At 51.3% G+C, this 22,093-nt stretch overlaps 1 protein-coding gene across 2 annotated transcripts in view; it reads right to left on the bottom strand.

The window, feature by feature from the left end:
• The window catches only part of APBA2 (amyloid beta precursor protein binding family A member 2), a 232,690-nt gene that overhangs the window by 174,093 nt on the left and 36,504 nt on the right, over window positions 1-22,093 (bottom strand). The window lies entirely within an intron of this gene.

The raw sequence follows: 22,093 nt of genomic DNA, 5'->3' as shown, positions 1-22,093 counted from the left end.
TTGAGGGTGTGTAGCCAGTACTGCGAGGAGCGAGTCCACGGGGTGGGCCAGACTCAGCCTGGGAAGGCGCCCTGCGGAAGGGCCCTGCTGAAGTAGATGCCACGTGCAGAGGAAACACGAGTGAGGCGGGTGATGGAGACCCAGGGAGGCTCCCAGGCAGAAGGTACCGGATGGACAGTGACCCGGAGGTAAATCCAAGGGCCAGAGCAATTTTCTGGGGTAACTGAGCGCACAAAATAGAGGATGGCAAGAGACAGCGTTGGCAGGTGAGCTAGGCTCCTGCACACCTTTCTGCATGGCTTAATCCCAAACTGTGAAGGAGCTCTGGGCAACCACAATTCATGTTCTTTTCCAAGTCAATCTTATCGGATGTCTCTTTTGGAAGAGACACAATTTGATCCTGAGAGCAGTCACAGCCATCAGCAATACTCAGTCAGCTGTGCTGCTGGAAAAGATCACTTGGCTGCCGGGGAGAGAGTGAGACAGGGTGGCAGGATGCAAGGGTTAGGGCAGGAGGCTGTTCAAATGCCCAGCAGATGCAGTAGGGAGCTGGGGAGCATGGGAGCCACGGCAGGGCACTGTGGAGGGGCCATCCCAGCCTCCCCAAGCAGGACAAAGGGGCCCTCTGGGATCCATAAGAGCCTGTGAGCACCATGTAGGGGCGGTATCCGGTTGGCCCATGGACCTTTGGGTCTGGAATGGGTGGAGCCCAAGGTGCAGCCACAGCCCAGGGAGGGGTTGGAGGAGCCAGGGCCACTGATGAGCCACCTGGGGAGAAGGGCCCCTGACTCCTGATGGAGGAGGCCCAGAACACCACAGGCATCACGTACTCAGTGCTGAGTGAAAAGCTTCCCATCACCCAGAATGGACACGCTCGGGATGGCTGAGACATCTGCAACTCACAGCTCTCACCTCCCAGCTGTGACACCGAAAGCCTCCCTCAGAGCCTTGGTTTCCTAATCCATCAAACAGGATTCACTGCACCTGCCAGGAAGGGCTCGCGGTGGCATTTCACAGGACAGTGCAGGCCGGTGCTCTTTGGAAGATGCAGATGCTGGGCACAGATGGGAGATGGCATGGACAGGTCCTGCTTGTCGAAGAGCCTGGGAGTCTCGCATGCTTCTTGGCCTTCCTAGGCTGGGCCACATGGCAGTTCTGTTCCGTGGCATGTGAGCAGAGGGGACCGTGTCACTGCTGGGCAGAGGCAGGTCTGAGCTGTGAGCCCTGTAGCCTGGCCAGAACCGGGGTCCCAGGGCAAGGAAGAAGCCTTTAGCATGTTTACGCCATTGGGGTTCACCCAGCCAAACTGGCCAGAAATCATTCAAGCCACAGACAACCCTGTGGCCTCAGGTAGAGAGCCACTGTCTCATTCTGAACGGTAGTTTTCAAAACCTCAAGGAACCGTGTGAGGAAGGAAGGGGGATTTATAAATTCCTGATTCCATTAGCTTTGCTCTGTAATTTTGGGTGAGTCACAGCATGCACAAATTAGAGGGCTGAAAACGTCTCCCAGATAGTCTGGCAGAAGCCCCCACTGAGAATGAGGAAACCAAGGCCCAGGAAGGAGCAGAGTCGCTCAAGGGCTGCTCCAGTGGCCACAGGCCTTGGGGACAATGCAGGCCCAGCCGAGGGAGAAGCCCCAAGCCAGCCTTCTTCTTCTCCCTGAAGGGAAGAGGCAGCCACACAACTGGGCGTGTCCTTCTGGCCTGCACGCCCGGGTGTCTCCAACAGACGCTCATTCGGGTTCTGGGGTAAGGACGCCTCCCAGGTCACTTACTGGAGAAGGAGCCACACATGTGTCCCTGGGTCTGATGGGTGCAGGAGGAAGAGGAAAGTCTGGCAGGAAGACCCTGGCAGCCTGCACCAGGCAGGTGGGTCCCACAACCGACCTCAGGGTGGGCTCAGCCTGGAACAAACCACACCAAGTTCCTCCCCCAAGAAACTCTGAAGACAGCAGCAATAAGTTCCACGTGCTCCCCATTCGCCCCTCACAGGACAGGCCAAAAGGCGTGACCGTGGAATCATCGGACAAACTTTTCCCAACACAGTTTCTCATGGGAAAGAACAAGGAAGGAAGTCACAGCCATCAACAGAACTCCAAGGTCCCCTAGCAAAGCACAGATCCCAGACAACAAAGATGTGAGTGTGTCAGAGTGAAGACAGAAGACACGGGAAATGGCAGCAGTGAGCTGCGTGTGCTGCAGGAAAGAGGGGGCCCACAGTGGAGGGAGACGGCGCACCCACAACAAGGCGCCACGTCCCACACCGGCAGACTGTTCACAATTGCCCACTTGCAGCTTCAAGACCACTTCCAGGCACTTCTTCCTTTGACTTTTATGTTGTTAAAATAGTTTTATTTTTTAGAAAACAGTGTAAATATTTAGCTTAATAAATGGCTATGAAACAACCTTTACAATCCTCAGGCAGGGAAGAAGAGGGGCCTTGCCGGCCACTCCAGTCCTCAGGACCCAGCCTCCCTGGGCACCCCTCACCATGTCCTGGTAGGGGGCAATCGCAGCCCTACCTTGCTCCGTCTAGCACACATCCCTAAACACACACTATGTGTGCCTTTTATGTACCCTTTAACCATTGGTTGTGCCTCCACCTTTCTTTCTTTTTTTTTTTTTTTTGCCTCACAAGTTATTTTTATTTTTATTTTTATTTTGAGACAGAGTCTCGCTCTGTCGCCCAGGCTGGAGTGCCGTGGCGTGATCTCAGCTCACTGCAAGCTCCACCTCCTAGGTTCACGCCATTCTCCTGCCTCAGCCTCCCGAGTAGCTGGGACTACAGGCGCCCGCCACCACGCCCGACTAATTTTTTGTATTTTTAGTAGTGATGGGGTTTCACCATGTTAGCCAGGATGGTCTCAATCTCCTGACCTCGTGATCTGCCTGCCTCGGCCTCCCAAAGTGCTGGGATTACAGGCATGAGCCACCGCGCCCGGCCTCCAGAGGCTTTCTTAACCAGGAACACCTTTCCTCCGTATCTCCTTTCTCCTCCTCACTGAAAATCCTGGTCAAGGTCCTCAGAGTTAAAAGATCACATCAGTAATCATTTGCTTCATCTGACATTACACACAAAACATGCTAGGAATAACGATGCTGAGACTCTCACTACCTACAGGATTCTGGGAAATCACACGGAACTTTATCCCTCCTGTCTCTTCCGTTCTCTTCCCACTTTGCAGGGCTGTAAGCGTGGAGATGGAACGCACAGCCACGTACATGACACTCGCCCCTCAGCTGCCTCTGTGAATCGTGGTTCCACGTGGAACTATGGACTGGACGTTACCCCCCGTCCTTATGGCTCTGTTTCTGTGCTCACCTGCTTGTCTGAAGCACACTGTCCAGTTCCATGGTTCCCAAGCTGCACGGAGGCACCCTAGGGGCCCTGCTGCACCCACAGGGGCATCGCAGCATAGTCCAGGTGTCCATGGGGAAGGCAGCGACCCTTGGCACCTGTCAGTAGCGCATGCACCACTGCCTTGAGGCAGCTCTCATTTGCAAGGTGAGATCACACTACATTTCTCTGAAAGACATCTCGTGAGGCCAGAAGTTGCTGTAATTAAAAGCAAATTCCTGCTATCACGCTTGTTGGGATAGTAAAATTTAAAAAAGGAAGAAGAGGCCGAGCGCGGTGGCTCACGCCTGTAATCCCAGCACTTTGGGAGGCCGAGACGGGTGGATCACGAGGTCAGGAGATCGAGACCATCCTGGCTAACACGGTGAAACCCCGTCTCTACTAAAAATGCAAAAAAAATAGCCGGGTGTGGCGGCGGGTGCCTGCAGTCCCAGCTACTTGGGAGGCTGAGGCAGGAGAATGGCATGAACCTAGGAGGCGGAGCTTGCAGTGAGCCGAGATTACGCCACGGCACTCCAGCCTGGGCGACAGAGCGAGACTCCTTCTCAAAAAAAAAAAAAAGAAGAAAGAAAGAAAAGAAAAACAAAAACAAATGAAAATACAAGTGCTGGTGCTGGTGAGGATGTGGAGAAATTGGAGCCCTTGTACACTGTTGGCATAATAGAAACGTAAACAGGTGCAGCTGCTGTGGAAAACAGTATGGCACTTCAAAAAGTTTAAAAAAGAGCCACCATATGGTCCAGTAACTCCACTTCTGGGTATATCCCCAAAGAACTGAAAGAACGGACTCAGGGAGACATCTGTACACCCCTGTTCACAGCAGCGTTATCCACAGCATCCGAATGGTGAAAGCAACACACGTGTCCAGCAGCAGACAAACGGATCAACAAAATGTGGCATATTCATGCAATGGAGTGTTATTCAGCAAAGCAATTCTGACTCACGCCACAACGTGTATGACCCCTGTGGACACCATGCGAAGTAAGACAGTCACAAAAGAACAAAGACTGCATGATTCCACTTACATGAGGTACCTAGAGAGGTGAATTCAGAGAGAGGGAAAGGAGAGTGGTGGCTGGGAGGGGCTGGAGGAAGTGGGAAAGGAGAGGTACTGTTTCATGCGCAATTAAAACAATTTCAGTTTTGGGAAGACGAAAATGTTTTGGAGCTAGCTGATGATGATGATTGCAAAACAACGTTGATGTACTTAATTCCACTGAACCATGCACTTAAAATGATTAAGATGGCATTTTATGTTATGTGTACTTTGCCACAATTAAAAATTTATATGCTTGTATTAAAATACCACATGTAGGCCAGGCACGGTGGCTCATGCCTGTAATTCCAGCACTTTGGGAGGCCCAGGCAGGCAGATCACCTGAGGCCAGGAGTTTCAGACCAGCCTGGACAAAGTGGTGAAACCCCATGTCTACTAAAAATACAAAAATTAGCCAGGCAAGTGGCACACCTCTGTAGTTCCAGCTACTTAAGAGGTTGAGACATGAGAATCACTTGAACCCAGGAGGCAGAGGGTGCAGTGAGCCGAGATGGCACCACTGCACTCCAGCCTGGGCTACAGAGCAAGACTCTGTCACGCTGTCTCAAGAAAAAAAATCACACGTACCCCCATAATATGTATGACTATGATATGTGTATACAAATTAAAAATAAAGATAAAATTTGAAACAGCAAGTCCCACACAAAAGTCAGCATCAAACAGGAAATGAGAATGGTGCCAATCTCATTCAGCAGACACACTTCCGTTTCTAATTGTGGTTTAGGATGAAATACATTTGTTTCAATTTATGAGTATTATTTCTCATGTGGCTTCCAAGTTATTGGGACATACATACCATGTGGTTTGGACCTAGTTACTTAAAAAGTAGAGTTGTTAGCTGCGTGTTTTGGTCTAGAAACATCATGAAATTGCTGAGATCCAGGGTGCTGTGATCTGAGAAAGTTTGGCAACCTCTCTGCTCTGGAGGCTCCTAAGGGAGTTGGTTGCTTGGTTGCTTTTTTTTTTTTTTTGAGACAGAGTTTTGCGCGACAGAGCCTTGCTCTGTCACCCAGGCTGGAGTGCGGTGGCGCCATCTCGGCTCACTGGAAGCTCTGCCTCCTGGGTTCACGCCGTTCTCCTGCCTCAGCCTCCCGAGTAGCTGGGACTACAGGCGCCCGCCACCTCGCCCGGCTAATTTTTTGTATTTTTAGTAGAGATGGGGTTTCACCGTGTTAGCCAGGATGGTCCCAATCTCCTGACCTCCTGATCCACCCTCCTCAGCCTCCCAAAGTGCTGGGATTACAGGCTTGAGCCACCACACCCACGCGGTGGTTGCTTTTTAATAACTAGGTCCAAATCCCTGATGACTTCAGGACACCTGCTTATCAGGTGGGGGGTTGGGGACATTCACACAGTGGCAGAGAGGCCACAGGACTGGCTGGAGCTAAAGAAACCAAGTCCAATAGGCCGGGCGGGGTGGCTCACGCCTGTAATCCCAGCACTTTGGGAGGCCGAGGCGGGTGGATCACGAGGTCAGGAGATCGAGACCATCCTGGCTAACATGGGGAAACCCCATCTCTACTAAAAGTACAAAACAGTTAGCTGTGCATGGTGGCGGGCGCCTGTAGTCCCAGCTACTCGGGAGGCTGAGGCAGGAGAATGGTGTGAACCCAGGAGGCGGAGCTTGCAGTGAGCCGAGATTGCACCACTGCACTATAGGCTGGGTGACACAGCAAGACTCCGTCTCAAAAAAAAAAAAAAAAAAGAAACTAAGTCCAACACCCTCCATCCTCAGTGGGATCCCTGAGGCCCAGAGGGGGTGAGGGGCCTAACTCTACTGACCAGGCACTTAACAGCGGGGCAGAGTAAGCAGCCACCAGGAGGCCCTCTCTCCTGCAACCTCTGAGCTTCAGGAACCGAGGGAAACTGGGCACAGCTCCCCAGAGCAGCCAGGCTCCACCTGACCTGCCAGCAATGTTCAGAGCCACACCCTAAGCGCACTCTGCGACGTGGGAATTCAGTCACGACCAAACTGTCGTGAGAGGGTTCTGGCCCTCAGAAGATGGCACACCTGAACATGACCCTCTCAATACATCCTTAGATACTGCCCTTCCTCCCCAGCACCACCTGAGCAAAGCACCCCAGCCCACGAGGAACTGGAAGAGGCAGGAAGTGCCTCGAATCCTAGCTCAGCCACTGTAGCACACCTCTTCTGGTGCCCCTCCTGGCAGCACACTGTCCCCGGAATAGAGGGGTAGACGATGGCTCAGATGACCTAGAGACCAGCACCAGGCGCACGGGAGGCCTGTGTCTCCTGAGATAGCGGAGGCATACGATCCTGGAGGTAAAGCCAGGAAGATCTGAATCGTGCTCTGCAGTTGCGAACTGCTTTCTCTTTCTGCACAGATTAGTGAGATGCACCATTTCTATTATGCCTATTTTGCAGACTGGAGGGAGGGAGACTAAGGTTCAGAGACAGACAGGGCTCCCAGTGGAGGCCACCATCCGCGTGAGGATGGCTCGGGGACCATTTCTGCCACTGGCCCCTGGTCTCCTGTCTGTCCCAGCAAGACCCCTGCCTCCCATCCCCCACCAGGTATCACTGTCACCAGAGCCTCTAACTCACATCCTGTGCAGGCCCCACTGTGCTTCCCTTTAACTTTACTTGGGGTCTATCTGCCTGTCCCCGGTGGCACAGCCCAGTCAGGGAGCCCTGGGGCTCTGTGGACACTGGCTGCTACCAGCCAACTCTCTGCCTCCTTGCTCCCCTCTGCAGGAGACAGCAGGTGATAGAGAGGAACAAAGGAGATGCTGAAGTAGGCACCTAGCACGTGCCTAACAAGCTGGCACTAGTGCCTTGGGATAGGAGCTGCTATCACTTCTGCGAAATACACTGGGGGCTATTCTGGCCTCTGAGATACAGAACCAGTGTCTCCAAACCCCCTTCTGACCTGAACAGCTATTCACCAGGTCCACGCAGGCTCTGGGACAGACCTGGGCCTGGGTGCTCTGCTTCTGGCCGTGCACAGATGCTTTTCCCGCCCATGATTTTGTAGCCTAGTGGGAGGGGCTCACAGTTCCCTAAGCAAAGCTGGCTGGCGGGTCACAGAAGGACAGCAGGCTGGGGACTGAACGGACCATGGCTTCTATTTAGAACATCTCGCTCAAGAACTAAATGTGCAAGAGCGCTGGCAGAAAGAGAGCCATGGGGCATAACTGGAGGAGCAAACACAAAACCATCACGTCCTCCACATTGAAATGTACAGGGCCGCTTCTAACACCACCATCACTGCAAGCCAAACTCTGCGTCTATTTCTACTAGACTGGAAAACCTCTCAGGAGAAAAAAAAAAATTCCGGAGGGCCAGAAAACTTCATTCTTCTGCAAGCAAACCAATAAATATGCAACAAAACAAAATCAAGACCTCCAAAATTGATCTGAACACACATGCACTGCATTTCACCACTCTGGTGTGGGAATAGGGCTTTCTGCCTAATCATACGTTTTGATTAACAGAGGTGAGCTCTGCATGAATAACCTACTGTTAAAGAACGTGAACTAAAATAGTATAAAACTTAGCGAAAGAGAAATGAAGGCTTTTCTTCTCTTGGACAATTAGGGTACCCAAATTAGGAACAAACTCACTGGTCCTTGCCCTGATTCCCTTCCTGTAACCTCAGCCGAGATCAAGTGGCTGTCCTCATGCAGGCCTGGCCTTGAATCTATAGTGTCTGAGAGAGGCTAAGGGGAGGGCTTGGCTGACTCCTCCACCTCCTCATGCCAGTCCTCCAGATTGAGCCCTGCCCTGCTAGGATGGGCACTGCCACCCTGAACTTCATGCTGCAACCTTGAACTTCAGCCCCAGATGCCTCTGCTTCCTCTGTTCACCCCCTAGTGTCCTAAGCCCTGGACAGCCACTGTCCATTTCCAGAGGGGCTCCCCCAGCAGCTCACGGCCTGGAGGCCCAGAGAGCAGCAGCACTGAGCTCTGCTGGCCCTAGAATCCCCCAGGGGCAAATTAAATTAAAATCCACCTGCCTGGACGCTAAATTGCAGGTTCCCACTCCCCATTCCCATCCTTGCCGTGCAGATGACACATTTCCAGACCCACGGGAAGTGCTGTGCATGGTGAGCAGGTAAAGACTGGGCCACAAGGTGCAGCGGATGGAGGGGGCCCCAAGGGTCCAGGCCACCGTGCGGGGCTCTTGCTCTCTTTAGGGCAACCTGTGATTTAGGGAGTATCAACCAGCATAAAAATGCAAAGAAACCTCGTGTTGGAGAAATACCAGCCTCTCCTCATTCCAATTCACTCTGTGGGGAAGTGGAGAATCCCTGCTTTTTTCTCTTACAACAACAAGGCTACATTGAGCATGCCAGGAACTGTGTGGGCATCGTTCATGGATTATACTCACCATGCCATGGGAGCACTGAGAACCCCTGCCCTCATTTCATAAGCATGCAGAGGGTCAGTACAACAGAGCAGAGGACACCCAGGTCTCCAGGCTCTATCCCAGTTCAGGGACCTGCCTCCCCTCCCACCTGCTCTCCTGCTGGGGAAACACTGCCAAAGTAACCACAGCAAGGTGTAGGTGGCAGGGCGGAAATGAGCTCAGCCCGTGTGGCCCACAGCCCATCTCTGTGACAGCCCTGGGTAACCAAGCTTACCAGGCACAGCATGGAGCAGTTCTTCAGAGATGAACCATCTCCTATGGCTCTGTGGAGGCCCCAGGGGATTAAACACTGAGACTGACAAGTGACTGCCCCGAGCCACCACCAAATTCAGCAACCAAAACCCAGAGCCTAGGCAGAGCCCAGGGTGGTATTTGTGGCTGGCAGCAAGCCCCAGGTTTCCCGCCTTCCCACACAGGCGCCAATAGACCTCGCCCACCTAGACCCTGTGGGGATGTCGCCGGTCACTGCAAGGTCTTCGTTCTGCCTCTAAAGTTTTCCCTCTTCATTATTTCAGAAAGACCAGCGTTTAGCTGCCAGACCTCGACAACAGGGTCTACAGACCAGACAAGGACAGCTGGACTCCAGGCAGATGGGCACCTACTTAGCCCAATCAGGACCTACACTGAGCCCTGGCACTCACCTGCAGACAGGAGTCCACAGCTGCTTGTCCTGCCTCCCACCCCAAACCATTCCCCACACTCCCAATCACACACAGCAGGTTCCACTGAGTCCCTCCTGGCTCCAAACCCGGCAGTGGCACCGGCCCCAGGACACAGGACACAGTCCAAGCTCTTCACTCTGTTCCCAACGCTGTGGAGGGCTGGCCGGCCTGTGAGTCCTGCTCTCCTCCCCAGCCCCCTCTTCACAGGTTTAGAGACCGGGAGGAAGGAGCCGCCCACTCTATGCCTCGTTTTCCTGTGTGCAAGCTGCTCCCTCTGCCTGGAACCACCCCCAACCCCAGTCCATGCCCCCTTTTCTCCTGGGCTGCCTCTACTCCCGCAGCCTCGGCACACAGTCACTTCTTCCTGGAACTTCCCCAGGCCCTCTGCTCCGCCCATGTGGGCAGCCCCTCCTTGGGCTCCAGCATCAAACCCCAGATCGTGGACTCCTTGAGGGGAGGAGCTGTGCCTGTCATTATTCTACCCTCAGTCCCTGCTAGGCCTGGCACAAGGCAGAAGGGAGACGGGTGCTCTGGAGAAAACGGCTCCACAGGCCAAGCGTGCAACCTGTGGGGCTCCAGCAGGCCCTGACTTTGGACCAATAAAACCTCAGGTCAAGGACTTCGTTTCTAACTCAATGATAAGGTCTGAAAATCTGAGGCAGTGCGGGCTTGCCATTGCTCCTACAACTGTCTTTAGTAGCAGACTGTGAGCCCCACACTCTTTTTCAAAGAGCAGGACATTTGTTTGAAGGGAGTCTTATTCCATTTAGGGTACTCACAAAATACCATAAACTGGGTAGCTTATAAATGACAGAAATTGGCTTGTCTCAGTTCAGGAGGCTGGGAAGTCCAAGACCAAAGAGCCAGCAGATTCTGTGCCTGGTGAGTGCTCATGTGATGGCTCAGAGACGGCACCTTCTCACTCTGTCCTCACATGGTGGAGGGTGGGAGGCTCTCTCTGCAGCCTCTTTTGAAAGGGCATTGATCCCATCGTGAGGGGTCCCCCACCAGGACCTGATCAGGACCTGAGCACCCACTGCTAGAGTTGGAATGGCCCCCCAAAGTTCATGTGTTGGAAACCTAATCCCCGATGCAACAATGTTGAGAAGTGAGACCTTGAAGAGGTGATCGCATCCTGAAAGCTCTACCCTCATGAATGTATTGATGCCATTATCGCCAGAAGGGGTTAGCGATTGAGGAGCAGGCTCCTAATAAAAGAATGAGTTTGGGCCGGGCGCGGTGGCTCACGCCTGTAATCCCAGCACTTTGGGAGACCAAGGCAGGCAGATCACAAGGTCAGGAGATCGAGACCATCCTGGCCAACATGGTGAAACCTCGTCTCTACTAAAAATACAAAAAATTAGCTGGGCGTGGTGGCGGGCACCTGTAGTCCCAGCTACTCGGGAGGCTGAGGCAGGAGAATGGTGTGAACCCGGGAGGCAGAGCTTGCAGTGAGCTGAGATTGCCCCACCGCACTCCAGCCTGGGCGACAGAGCAAGACTCCATCTCAAAAAAAAGGAGTTTGGCCCCCTTCCCTCCCTTGCTTGCTATATGATGCCTTCCACCATGTTAGGATGCAGCAAGAAGGCCCTCAGCAGATGCAACCCTCAACCTTGGATTTCCCAGCCCCTGGAACTCTGAGCCAAAAATAACATTCTGTTCATTATAAATTACCCAGTCTGTGGTATTCTGTTTCAGCAGCAGAATACAGATTAAGACACTTCCTTAAGGCCTCACCTCCTTGGGAATGAGAATGCCAAAGCCCCATCACTTTGGGGATGAGAATTCCAACACATGGATTTGATGGAACACAAGCATCAGATCACAGCAAAGAACCCCTCATTTTCATTCCCCTCAGGAGCCACGATGGGACCTGGCTTTAAACAACCCACTACCACAACAGGCAGCACTGGCCACTGAGGCCACACAGGTCACTTCTGCTGGCGAGATGGGACCAACCCCCATGGGGCCGTCCACCATCTCCACCATCAGGGAACCCTGGCTGTCCTGCCACAGGCTCTGCAGGAGGCTAAGCCACCCTGGACGTTGCTTTTACTGCCCTGGTGGATAAAGAGCATGTCGGAAGCCCATGGGTGTCTCTGAGACTGCAGCACCAGGCCCATCTGTATTGTCACGTCCTGCACATGCTCACAGGAGAGAGTCTCTAAACACCATGGGGCTGTGTTCCAGGGAGGGCTGCCTTATGGGTTTTAAACCCTACCCCACTGCAAGGGATGGGCACCTCATGGCACTGCACCTGCACTAGGGTACAGAAGCTAGCACCCCATGCTGTGGGCTGCAGAGGCACTCCAGGTGCCCCCCTCAGCTTTCCAGGGTTCAGAAAAACCTGCTCCCTGGTGAATGTGAACCTCTCTTCTGCCAGCATGAGGGTCTGCTCCACCCTGTCATCCCTCCTACCCCTCATCTCATTGGCTGGCTCCCTTCCCCTCCCAAGGACATCTTACCAAAGCAGAGACAGTGATTCTGACACCAGGTCAGTCTAGGCAACTGCAGCCTGTGTGGCCGCATTCCCTGGGGCATAACAGCACAGAAAGGAGGGCTAGACTGAGCTGCAGCCATGCCCAGACCCAGCGGGGAGGGCTGCGTGCCGTGGCTGCTGTCCCGGATGTCCCTCTGCCAGGCCAAGGCTCACACGCAGAGACCTTTCTCCACTTGAACATCTGTGCATTGTAATATAACTTCCCAAAATATTACTCTGCAATTATTTCCAAAGACTTAAATGGGATCTCCAAATACATACAATTAAGACTAAAATTGTCATTTTAAATCACTGATCATCTGAATAAACATAAAACTTTCCTATCTCCAAGCCAAATGCAGACAGTAACATCCCAATTAACCCTTAGGTACTGCCAAACTCCGGAAAACAACCCCTTTGGACCCTCAGAGGGAGAAACAGCTCCTGACCTGCGTGGAGCCCGAACTGCGTGGAGCCCGAACTGCGTGGAGCCTGAACTGCGTGGAACCTGGCAACGGACTCTGGAAATGGTCACCATCTTCCACCTGTGCAAAGCCAGACGCTTCCCCGGCCGGACCCTGCGGAGCAGCGCTGCCTTGCTAAAAGGGCAGTGGATGTTTGGGCCCGTGGTGGCAACAGCACCAGGTCTCAGTGAACAGGGGACAAGGATGCAAGGTCATCCCTCATCAGCTCCACGTCGCTAGGGATGGGGGCACAGGAGGCAGTGGCGTGAGATTCCCTCTGAGTCTCAGTGGCTTTAGCCAGCTCTGGAACCTCCTTGTGGCCTCCCATTCCCAGGCCCCCGCTAAGATCCAGGAGCTACAGGGGGACCGACTGGAGTAGTCTCTCTCCAGAGACCACCGGTGGCGGGACGAGATGTTCATGTAAGCTGTCCTGCTGCTCTGAGGGCCAGAAGAGGTGACAAGCATGCCTGCATCCCACATCAACAGATGCTCCCAGCTCCCAACCCCAGCATGGTTTCTGGCCTACAGGGGACCAGGAGAGGAACAGGGACTTTCCGTGAAGGGCTGTACCTCATGGAGGGGGCTGGGGAGGTGGCTTCACCTTGATTCCCGAACAGGGCTTCTAGCAGACCCCTAGGATAGCTGCCCCCAGTGTTTGGGGACACGGCACCTGAGTTTCCTGAGAATCCAGAGGCAGGAGGTCATGACCAGAGCTGCCTCACAGGGGAAGAGGAGGAGCTGCCCAAGGAGGAGCTGCCTGCTGCTCCCACCAGTGTGGGGCCAGCCTGGGGCCGCCTTGAAGGAACAGCCCAGGAGCACTCCCACAGGGCATAGCGGAGGACATCAGCCCTGCAAGGCCTCCCCCAGGTCGCAGGGATGAGCTGCAAGTTCCCAGCAGGGTCATCTCTGAGAAACCCACCCAAGGGTTGCCGGAGACAGGAGGTCCAAGTGAAACATCGGCTGGACCCTAGAAGTGCCACCCAGCCCACTTGTGGAGAGAATGCCCTCTCCCCAGACACTCCATCCCTCGGAGTGCTCCCTGGCCAGCAAAAACAGAGGCAAAGGAAGAAAGAAGGGGACACACAGCCCTCCCTCCCCGGTCGGCTCCAAGACGGGTCAGGCTCCAGCCGGGTGGGAGAAGCTCCAAAGAGTTTATAATCACTCCTTTTCATGACTGACCAACGCTGTTCCTGGGACTGAAAGTAACCAAAGAATCTTTTATTGCCTTAGAATGACAGAAAGCTCCAGGGCCTGCCTGGAACGTTCATTTAAGCAGAAAAAGAGCTCGGACCCCCAGGGCAGGCTCAGAGGGGCCCTGAGGGTAAAGATGCTCATTCTATCCTGCTCCCATAGCGGAGAGCTCAGCACCCGCCCGGATGGACCTTACCGTCCTTACAACTTCTGAGGGGAAGTCACGCCTGAAACCGGGCCTTCTTCTGGAAACAGCCCCAGCAGCAGCAGGGACCACCACGACGCAGCCCTGCCAGCCCATTCCTACCCACATTGGCGGGGGCTGGAGGGTTGGGGGGCCGCAGTGTCAGGGAGGGACGGGAGACGTAGCCATTGCCCCCCTTCCACCTCCCCAACTCAGCTACTTCCACCTTTTTCTACCTTGTTCTTATAGAGATGCGAATGGGCCAGTTTTACGCTCTAGGTAAATAACTGCTCAACAGCTTTGATGATGGGCAGAAGCAACCTTTTCTTTAGTAGGTGGGCGGCAGATCCACACTTCCTCATACAAGAACTGTGGTCTTTAGGAATACATATTCTCCCTCCCCTTGACAGAATTAGGAAAATAATATTTTTTACACTTGAAATTAAGAGCAGAACAGATGGCGATGGTTTAGAAATCTGTTCACAAGAACTGATGCTGACAGTGGGACCGTCGACAAGACATGGAGAATGGGAGCAAACTGGTTTTTTGCGAACTGCACCCAAGTCCCACTACTGCAATCCCAAAAGCCGAATACTGGGAATGTGGGACAGGTACAGACAGAAGGTTTAGCCACGGTAAGAGGGCAAAACAACTGGCAACGCAGAAGTGACCACAGAAAAGCCCCCTTCTTCTTCTCTATCGACCGGGCCAACCTTGTTGCCCCAGGGAAGCCTGGGCGCCAGCACCATAGAAAGTGCCATGCTAAAGACAGCCCACCCGCTCCCAGTGATAGGCGGGAAGTGCTGCACCCTTGGATCGGAGCGGTCACTCCTCTATTTGCTGAGGACATCTGGGAGCCTCCCACTGGCAGCATCACTCATGTGTGTCTCAAATTCACTGAAACCACAAGGCATGAGACATGCTACAGATGAGCAGCCACCCATAGCCAGGTGGCTTGGCCTCGCTCTTTATCCCTTTTGGTGTATTCATTCAGAATGTGCCAGGCTGTCTTGTGGGGGCAAGGACACGAAGGAACTGACACTCCAGTTCCCTGGAGCTTGTGTTCTAATTAAGAAGACGGATGACAACTGAGTAAATCATCAAATAATGAACACGATTCCCGGTTGGGGTGAGAGTCAGGAAAATCAAAGCAGGGGAAGGACTGGGGTTTCCGCTCCAACACATAAAGAGCTTGGTAGTCATCACTCCCATCCTTATGACAAGAAAATGGTGCACAAACTGACAATCAGTGACTTTCTTTGAACTTACCAGTGAATTGAGTTTGCAAACTGCCCCCCGGAAATCTAGAGAGACAGCCAAATCCAAGGATCCACTGACCTGGAACAGAGCCTCCAGGGCCACATCACAGTAGTTTGGGTAATTCTGACAAATTGCTGCAGGCCAAAGGTGGACTCCCATGACTGAGAAACTCCTAGAAACCACAGTCTTAGGGGGCCCCGAAACTTTCATGGGCTTTTCCTCCAGGATCCCCACTAGGTTCTCACCTAGAGACATCTAGGTGAGATGGCCAAGATCCACACTTCCTCATACAATCTTGATCTTGTCTCACCAAGAGACATCTCCTGGTGACTCTGGCAGAGGGAGGAGAAATGTCATCCTGGTGAAACGCAGCCAGAGCCTTCTCGATGACAAAGGCCTGCTTCCTGCAGGGAAAGACTTTACCAGAACCTTGTTGCAGAGCCATGGGGGAAGGGCATTCCTGAGTCCAGCCCCCTCTGGTCTCCTGTTTGGGGTCTGGAAAAGCTATATAAGAAGAAACATGCGTGACAGTCACAGCCCAGGGAAATGGGCCCACAGAAAGACTGAGGTGTAATCGGAAGACTATAGGCCCCTGGCCCTCCCCACACCCTACAACTACACCAACAGGACTCCAGTGTGCAACAGCAGGCGAAAGCTGGGCGAGCTGTAAGACACTCACTCTCTCTGAGGAAAGGGAACTTAGGGAAGCCCAGAGCCAGAGGACAAAAACAAGGGCACTGCAGGGATCAGAACGCTCCGGCACTCACAGCTACAACAAACATTACACGTAGCCCACAGCCAGATTAACAGAAAATCTCATGTTAAAGGCCCGTTTACCTCAGTTCCTAGCAACCTATACATCATATCCAGCTTCAAAAAAATTACCAGGCACGCTAGAAGGCAAAAAGGACAACACATTTTTTTTTTTTTGAGATGGAGTCTCGCTCTGTTGCCCAGGCTGGAGTGCAGTGACGCGATCTCAGCTCACTGCAACCTCTGCCTCCCAGGTTCAAGCAATTCTCCTGCTTCAGCCTCCTGAGTAGCTAGGATTATAGGCATGCGCCACCATGCCCAGTTAATTTTGTATTTTTAATAGAGACGGGGTTTCTCCATGTTGGTCAGGCTGGTCTCGAACTCCTGACCTCAGGTGATCCGTCTGCCTCAGCCTCCCAAAGTGCTGGGATTACAGGCGTGAGCCACTGCGCCTGGTCCAAAAGAACCTATTAACAGAAATGAAGAATGCCTTTGACGGGCTCATCAGCATGGCTGAAAATAATCAGCCTGAACACAGGTCAACAGGAACTTCTCAAACTGAAACACACATGCACTCAAAGGATGGTGGGGAGACCGGGCACAGCGGCTCACGCCTGTACTCCCAGCACTTTGGGAGGCTGAGGCGGGAGGATCACGTGAGCTCACAAGTTGAAGATCAGCCTGGGCAACATGGCAAAACCCCATCTCTACAAAAAAATGAAAATATTTTTGTAGGGGGGAACAAAGAATCCAAGAACTGTGGAACAACATCAAAGATGTTACAAGCGTAATTGGAATACCAAAAGGGGACAAAAGAGACAATGGAGAAGAAAATCATTTGAGGTAATGATGGCCAAAATATTTTCAAAATTAATGACAGATCCAAGCCACAGATCACGGAAGCTCAAAGAACACCAAACAGAGTAAATACTAAGAAAAAAATAAAACAAAAAAACAAAAAGCAAAACACCCTACACCTAGGCATATCATATTTGAATTATAGAAAACCAAAGTCAAAGAGAAAATGACCAAGGGAAATGACCAGCAGGGTGGGGAAACACTTTATCTAGAGAGGGATAAAGATAAGAATTATAGCCCACTTCTCATCAGAAACCAGGAAAGGAAGAAGAGGGTGGGTAGGCCAGGCACAGTGGCTCAAGTCTGTAATCCCAGCACTTGGGGAGGCTGAGGCAGGCAGATGACTTGAGGTCAGGAGTTCGAGACCAGCCATGGTCAACATGGTAAAACCCATCTCTACTAAAAATACAAAAATTAGCCAGGCATGGTGGCAGGCACCTGTAATCCCAGCTACTCCGAAGGCTAAGGCAGGAGAATAGCTTGAACCTAGGAGGTGGAGGCTGCAGTGAGCCAAGACAGCACCACTGCACTCCAGCCTGGGCAACAGAGCAAGACTCTGTCTCAAAAAAAAAAAAAAGAGAATGGAGTGAAATCCTTAACATTTTGAAAGAAGAAACTACCAACCTAGCATTCTTTGTCCAGAAAAAGTATCCTTCAAAAATGAAGGAGAAATAGTTTCTCAGGCAAACAAAACCAAGGGAATTCATCACTGGCATATATACCCTGAAATGAAAGTTAAAAGATTTTTCTTCATACAGAAGAAAAATTATATAGGTTAGAAACTTGGCTCTACATTAAAAAAGAGGTATTCAAAAAGGAATAAATAACAGTGAAATAAAATTTTCTATTTTGATATAAAAATAAATGTATCTATTGCAGTAACAGTAACAATGTACTGTATGATTATGACATGGATAACTGAAATAACTAACAGCAATGTCACAAGGGACATAAAGGAAGACTTGGGAGTATTCTGTTATAAAGTAGTTGTACTAATGGGAAGAGATATAGTGTTATTTGAAGGTGGGCTTAGATTATTTTGAAATATATAGTGTAAACATATATTGTAAAACTTTTAAAAAGAAGTATGAGTGACACGCTAAGAAAGGAGATAAAATGGCATCACATAAAATGCTCCACTGAAACCAGAGGAGAGAGAAAAACAAGTCTCTGGCAAGTACAGAAGACAGTTACTAAAAAGTATGATATTAATCTAAGTACCTCAATAATCATTTAAATGTGAAGGATCAAAACATACCCATTGAAACACAGAGATTTTCAGAGTGGATAAAAAACACAAGTCCCAACTCTATGCTATCTACGAGATATCTACTTTAAATGCAGAGACACTGGTAGGTTAAAAGCAAAGGGACAGAGAAAGGTATACCATGCTAACTCTAATCTAAGTAAGTTGGAGTACGATTATTAATTTCAGACAAAGCAGACTACCAACCAAGGAAAATTATCAGGGATAAAGAGGGGACATTACATAATAAAAAATCAAATTTCCAAGAGGATGTTACAATCCTCAGAGGCTATGCACCTAGCAACAGATAATTAAAATATATGGGGCAAAATCTGATAGAATTTTAATTCTAAAGGAGAAACTGGCAAATCCACTATTGTAAGTGGAGACTTCAAGACCTGTCAGTAATTGATAGAACAAGCAGACAGAAAATCAACAAGGACAGTTCACTTGAATAGCACCATACATCAACTCAATCGAATTGACATTTATAGAATATTCCATCCAACAACAGCAAAATACACATTCTTCTCAAGCTTGCACGGAACATTCACAAGGATAGACCACATTCTGAGCTATGAAGCACAGCTTAACAAGAATTTTAAAAATAGAAATCATAAAAATATGTTCTCAGACTACAATGGAATTAAACTAAAAATCAGTAACAGGAAGATAGATTTCATTGGTGAATTCTACCAAACAGCAAAGGGAGAAATTACACCAATTCTTTAGAACCTATTCCAGCAACTGGAAGAGAAGAAACACTTCCTCACTTTATGAAGCTGAAATTGTCCTAACATCAAAACCAAAGAAATGATAAGAAAACGACATACCACTACCTCTCAGGAGCAAACAACTGAAAAATCTACAACAAATTATTAGCAAATCAAATCTAATAACATTTAAAAAGAATTATACACTACAAGTGGTATTTTTTCCAAGGTGGCAATGTTGGTTCAACATTAGGAAAATCATTGGATATAATCTACCACATCACGGACTAAAGAGAAAAAATTGTATGATCAGATCAAGTGATGCAGAAAAAGCATCTGACAAAAATCCAACACCCATTTCTGATTAAAAACCACTCACGAAATTAGACAGAGACCATCCTCAGCTTGACAAAGAACATCTACCAAAAAACCTGTTCAGGAAATGCTAATCAACAGTCAGATCCCACTTCCCACCCAGTAGGCTGGCCATAATGAAAACAAGGCAACAAAAAACAGAAGCTAACAAGAGCTGGCGAGGATGGCGAACAAGGAGCGCCCACACTCACCGCCGGCGGGAACGTAAAGTGGCGCAGCTGCTGCGGTGGAAAACAGTTTGGCAGTTCCTGGAAAAGTGAAACAGAGTTACCACAGAACCCAACAGTTCCACTCCTAAATACATACACGAAAGAGGTGAAAACAGACACGGAAACTAACACTGTCCACACACGCTCACAGCAGCATTATTCCTGACAGCCGAAAGATGGAAACAACCCAAATGTCCATCCATTGAAGGCGCAAACAAATGTGGTGTATCTGCAGAATGGAATATTGTTCAGCCCTAAAAACGACTGAAGTTGGGACGGGCGCGGTGGCTCACGCCTGTAATCCCAGCACTTTGGGAGGCTGAGGCGGGTGGATCACGAGGTCAGGAGATCAAGACCATCCTGGCTAACATGGTGAAACCCCGTCTCTACTAAATGTATGAAAAACTTAGCCGGGCGTGGTGGCGGGCGCCTATAGTCCCAGCTACTTGGGAGGCTGAGGCAGCAGAATGGCGTGAACCCGGGAGGCGGAGCTTACAGTGAGCTGAGATCCGGCCACTGCACTCCAGCCTGGGCGACAGAGCAAGACTCCGTCTCAAAAAAAAAAAAAAAAAAAAAAGGGACTGAAGTTCTGACACATGTTGCAACATGGATGATCCCCATAAACCTTATGCTAAGCCAAAGAAGCCAGAAAGAAAAGGTCACAAATTATATGATTTCTAATTTATGGGAAACATTCAGAATATGTAAGTCCATGGAGACAGAAAGCAGATTGTGGCTGCCAGAGACTGGGGTAGGGAGGCTGGGGAGTGACTGCTTAACGGAGTGTTTCCCTCTGGGATGATGAAAACGTGTTGGAACTAGACACAGATGGTGGGTGCCCAACACTGCAGATGCACTACATGTTACTGAATTACACACTTTCAAATGGTTAATGGCTAATGTTATCTGAATTTTACCTACCTTTTTTTAAAAAAAACCTACAGATGACATCGTATCTCATGGTGAGAAATGACATTTTCCTCCTAAGATTGAGAACAAGGAGGGGAGAGGGAAAGCTACAGCACCAGGGCTGCTGGGCGCTCGGGAAGGCGAGGACAGAATCCTGTGTTGAGTCTGTCCTCGTGGGATGCTGTCACAGCAGGGTGACGGGGTGGGAAGCCCACTAGAACAGGCTTAAGAGTGGCCAGGTTGACTGCTGGCTTTTAGAGGTGGGGTCACAGCCTTTCTGCATCTTCTCTTAAAATCACTCAAAACCAGCAGAATGAGAAATGAAAGCTGCACCTGCAAATCCTGCCAGACGAAGTGCTGAGGCAGCACAGGGACGAGGAGCCCCGGGGACAGGGGGAGGCGGAGAAGCCTGTTCGTGCCCGGCCTCACAGCCCACCTCTAAAACCCCGAAAGGCCCAAGCACTGAGACACCAGCACAGAAAGGGAGGGAAGCCGAAAGCAGGGGACTACTCAATGGTCTATATAGGGAGCAGTCAGACCCCCAGCCACTCTGAGGAGGACTATCCTGACCCCTGAGCAGGGATGCCCTGGCAAAAGGGCACCACGGGTTCCATATGAGAAGAGGGCAGGGAACATGGCGACACTGGTGAGCACCTGTCTGCTGAGCCCTGGGGCCCCTATCCCCACCCCACACCTCCCCCAGACTCAGCACCCACCCCCAGGGCAGGAGGCTAGAGAAACGGAACTCTCTCAGCTCTGGGGATGCTTGTTCCAGCCTCATGAGGCAGCCTATCCTGACTGATACACACTGCACAAGAGTTCACCTAAATGACGACACAACCGTATGTATTAGAGTTAGGGTTGGGGTTAGATGGAGCAGCTCTCAGGAGGGAAATCTATGAGTTCAACCATCTTGACCACAACAGGAGACTAAGAAACAGTAGCGTGCCCATATTCTTTACAAATGAGAAGATAAATCCAGAGGAAGAAGTGACCACAGCTGGAAGTGGTCATCTATGGGGAGTGGGCAGGGCAGGGGCTGTGGGGAGATGGTCTGGGAGGCCAGGGGTCTGCTAGTTGTTTCATAAAACCTATAAAACTCTTTGACGTCTTAAAATATGCTATGTGTCACGCTGACAACATAAAAACTGTGTCTGAAAAGTAGATCAAGCCTTTGAGGTGCAAAGGGGGCGAGGGTGGCTGGTCTGGATAAGCATCCCAAGGCACAGGCCGGTCCTAGCTGCCTGGTTTCCCCAGCGTCCTGCACAGGGCGTAGGGTGGCGACTGAGGCGTGGCCGAGGCTCTGAATCCCAGTTCTAACACATGGGCAACAGCCTCAGCTTCCTCACCCCAGTGACCATGAGGGGAGTGACCATGGCTTCCTCAGCATAGTGCATGGTGTGTGGGGGATAAATCCTGCTGTCCCTGCTTCTAAGGTCTCACCTAATTAACCTGAAGGACCTGCAGTGTTCTGGGTTGAGAGACAGAAGCAGGACAGGCTGGGCAGGTTAGGATGTCCCCTGAGAAAGCGTGTGGAGCAGGACGGTGCTGAGCCAGCTCCTGGAACAGGGTCTGGGTTACAGATCCAAACCATGGGGAAGCCGGTGGGAGCAGGGTCATCGAGGGAGACCAGTGTGTCGGAACAGGCAGGTGGAACACGGCTCAGACGGCCCACTAAAGGACAGAGCATGGCTGTGGCCCAGCTGTGGCCCCACTGTGCACTGCACTGAGATATTCCACTGGGCACAGGCCTCCTGCGGGACAACTGTCAGCTGCTGAAGATGCTCCCGCCTACAGGAGGGGCTGAGCTGCTCCCACAACCAGACCCTGCAGGCAGCTCGAGAATGTGTCCCGCACCATCGCCTTGTGGGGACTAACTGTGTGACCACCAGTGTCTGGGGCTGCCCTGCTGCCGTCCCTGGGGAGGGCCCTACCCACACTGGCAGTGCCTGGGACTGGCCACCTGGTTGTCAAGGCAAGCAGC

This window comes from Piliocolobus tephrosceles, chromosome 6 (genome assembly GCF_002776525.5).
Source record: "Piliocolobus tephrosceles isolate RC106 chromosome 6, ASM277652v3, whole genome shotgun sequence".
In the NCBI taxonomy this organism is placed as follows: domain Eukaryota; kingdom Metazoa; phylum Chordata; class Mammalia; order Primates; family Cercopithecidae; genus Piliocolobus; species Piliocolobus tephrosceles.
The sequence above is the reverse complement of the archived record's forward strand: the minus strand, read 5'-3'. Positions and strand labels throughout refer to the sequence as shown.